The sequence below is a fragment of the Gossypium hirsutum genome, chromosome A13 (assembly GCF_007990345.1).
Source record: "Gossypium hirsutum isolate 1008001.06 chromosome A13, Gossypium_hirsutum_v2.1, whole genome shotgun sequence".
Taxonomy (NCBI): Eukaryota; Viridiplantae; Streptophyta; class Magnoliopsida; order Malvales; family Malvaceae; genus Gossypium; species Gossypium hirsutum.
The window spans coordinates 51,042,260-51,046,105 of NC_053436.1; positions in this window are offsets into that span (position 1 = coordinate 51,042,260).

The following is a 3,846-nucleotide window of genomic DNA, read 5'->3' on the forward strand; positions in this document are numbered from 1 at the left end:
TTTATAATACGCGCCCTAGAGCTAACCAATTTAAAAACACAAAATAAAAAATAATAGAGCAACCTTATTACAACTTTAACCAAAATAGAAATAATCAAAAATAAATGCGAAATTTAAAAGGAAGCTAATTGAAACTTATTTAAAAAAAACAAGAAATTTAATCTTCATGGCCACTCTAAATCCCGCCCAGCTCCAAGTCCACCAACTAGGGCTCACCTGCAAGGATGGAAGAGAAAGGGGGTGAGTTTGGAAAACTCAGTGTGTATGGAAAACCCATCCAAAGCCCAAGTCAGCTCAAGCCCATTGGGCCTAAGCCGTATTCAGATAGCAGCAGGTACTGGGCCGAAGCCTTTTTCAGAATACAGCAAACTGGGCCTTAGCCCCTTTTCAGATAACAGCATGGCCCATAGGCCCATTCTAGAACAGAACAGAATAGACATATTCGTGTATGCAAGCCCAACCCAGCCTATAACCAACCGCTACACTCCACCCGTACCAGCCCTACACTCCATGTGGGGAATAGCTCAACCCACCCAGCCCTACACTCCACAGTTGCAGCATTGCTGCTCAGATATCAGTAAGTTGAGGCAAAGCCTCCAGTACGTGGTCAAGCCACTTTCAGTACTTCCTCCATCAATAACCCAGTCCCATGCATCAGATAATAATAACATAGCATGTAGTAAATAGTAACAATCAAACATGCATTCAAGTCAACCTTATCAGATAATAATAACATGGCATGCAGTAAATAGTAACAGTCAAACATGCATTTAGGTCAACCTTAACCCTAGGGGTATATCAGTAATTTTACTCCTAAGGGTAAATCTATAAATTTGCCACCTATAAAGGTATTTCAGTAATTTTATCAGTTTTAAGGGTTCTCACAAATGTTACTGTCCTCACTAGCCCATTTGACATTGCAATAGTTTATTTCTCTCAATTTCACAATTTTAGCCATTGGGCCCTAAAACCCCTAACGGGCCTTATAGTGTCCATTAGCAATTTAAGCCCATTTAACCCAAGTTTTATGACCAGTTTACCAGTTTCAGCAGTTTCAATTATACAGTCTAACAGAACATACTTATTTCCTATTTTTTTTATATTATATATATTTTTTATTTTTTATTTATTAACCCGTATGAGCCCGTGAGCCCATTGGGCTTAGTTTTAGCCTATCAAGGTGCAATTACGGAAGTGCACGAAATTTCACACATGACTAACTTACCACTTTGCGATTCCAGATCTAATGATTTCTAAACATCTTGTGAGCACTCGCACACTCACAAGCCCATGAAATGCCAGAATTTCGGCATTTCGGCTTTTGCCGAATTGAACTATGAGAGGGTGTTCGATACACACTTGTTTCGCGACGACTGCTACTGAGATCCCTTACGATGTCCTACAATTGATTACCACAATTCTTAGTTTGCAATCCACAACAACCAATCCCAATATTCAGTAACCCATATTCGAACCATGCCCCTAAAGCCTTCAGAATCTTACCTTTTTTGCCGAAAACCGATGACTAGATCTAAGTCTAGTTGTTCCAAAGATCCAAGCCTTCGATCAAACCTCTAGAAGACACTAATCACCAAAACAAATCTTCGGTTAAAGACCCTTAAAGCCCTATGCCCAAATCGACAGCCTCCCTAGATTTTAAGGACTTCAGCTTTTCTAAATTGTAAAATAAGACTAGATCTGAGGTGATGAGCACTTACCACTTATTCCTCTTTGACTTCTACGCAGATCTGATGTAGATCTACCCTCTAAATGATAGTAGAACTTGAATCCAGGAGATCTGAAGTTTCACCTATAAGTCCCTAAATCTATGGTATTTCGACTTTTTAAGTGATGAAGAAGATGATGATTTGAGGCTATAACTTTGAAGTAATGTTGCCGACAGATACTAACAGTTTAGAGAAGATGAAAGTTGATCAAAAAGAACAAAAATGGAGGTTTTGTAGAGGATGGGATTGACAAAGGAGGTGAGTAAGGTGATCAGAAGGTTTTGGCTAGAAGAAAAAGAAAAAAAGGAAGAAAGAAAATGGAGGAAAAAGAGAGGAGGAAGAAATTGGCACCAAGGAGAAGGAATTTGCGTTTTCGGCTTTTGTGAGAACTCAGAAAGGATGAATGACAGTGAAAGCTTTCAGGTGGCTAACCCTAATTCTCGAAGACAGAAAAAGAAAAGAACCTAACCCTAATATCAACTAAAATAATCGGCCCAACCTCCCTAAGGCCCTTGCTGAAATTCACTTATGTGATCACATGCCTGACACATGCCTAAAATTAAAAATTAATCATATGCTTACCTTGCAACTTGAACCCTGGACCTTTAATTCCTTCCCAGACGCCATTTTTTTAGGAACTTAGTGGCGCCACCTTGCCACTTTACCAAGGCCTTATTTGTGTCCTATTTTACCACCTCAACTTTAAAAGTCCATATCGCCAGAACCCTCTTTCCCAAAATTAAAATTCAGGAATTGCCTCGAATTAAATTTACTCTTGGGCCTTTTTTCCCACACCATAAACCCTTCGTAATTTATTTAATTACTAAATTAAACATACGAAATAATAATAACATCCAAATTATTCGGGCCATTCTCCACCCGAACCCAGACTCAAGGCCCAATACTTCTAGGCCCAAAAATTGGGGCGTTACAACTCTACTCCCCTTAAAGAAATTTCGTCCTCGAAATTTTCAAACTATCAACTAACCTGTATTACTAAAGTCAAACCACTATGCTTCTGCTGCACACTCTAATTAAAAATAATTCTTAGTACGACACAGAACATCTAATTACCAAAGTAAAGAAACATCTATCAAGTACGTATACAACTCGTAACACACACTTAAATAAAATAAGCTTGGCAATCCTGAGCTCGATGCTCCTTGGACCCACATCTAAAGCATGCTCCTTTCTTCCTATGGCATTCACCCGAATGATGCCCGTTGCAGTTCTTGCAGGTTGGAAAGTTTGGTCGTGTCTTAACATGTTTCACAGAACGAGGCTCAGTCTTCTGAGAACTAGAATCCTTCCTCTTCTTACACTCCAAGCACCCTGCTTGAAGCGTTTCCCTAATTTCCTTAACCTTGGTCTCCAATACTTCTTCTACTCCTTTCCTTACTAACTCGGCCAGTGCCTCAGTCCTAAGCTCTGAGTTACCGCTACCCGAAGTTGGCAGACTTCGCTTACCCTCAGAATCCATACAACACTCTACATTATCAGCATGCAGAATAATAACTACCAAGATCTCGATTCAAAAATTTCAGTATTTATACAGATGTGCTATGCCTAAAGTGTATTTCAAAGTTCTTGTTTTTGCATTAGCGCATCCTAGCTACAGTCTTAGTATTCTAAAGTTTTCAGTTTTCCCTACTGTCACAGTTTCTATAGTTTTAGTATTACCCTAACTACAGAATCATAGTAGGGTCTTAGTACTATCTATAGTAGTATAACAATATTTCAGTATAGTACAGAATAAAAATACTTACAGACTTGGTGCCAGGGATTCAGTGTGCTACTTCTTCGGTTATCAAATTTCAAAAACCTAGAAAAACTTAAACCATTTTAAGATTGAACCATAAAACATGTATACCTTGTAAAATATCTTTGAAAAGAATTTTCCAAAACCGTTTCCAAAATACCCTTTTTGGGCCTAATTTTAGCAAAGTTTTTCGAAAAACTTTTCGGACCCTGATCCACAATCGCGTTGTTGTAACTGGGCTCTGATACCACTAAATGTAACACCCCAAACCCAGCCTAGACGTTACGGCCGAATTTGGCATGTCACAATTAAGCATTATTAGAGAAGTCATGTTTTATCTAAAATCTTTCTTAGTGCTTA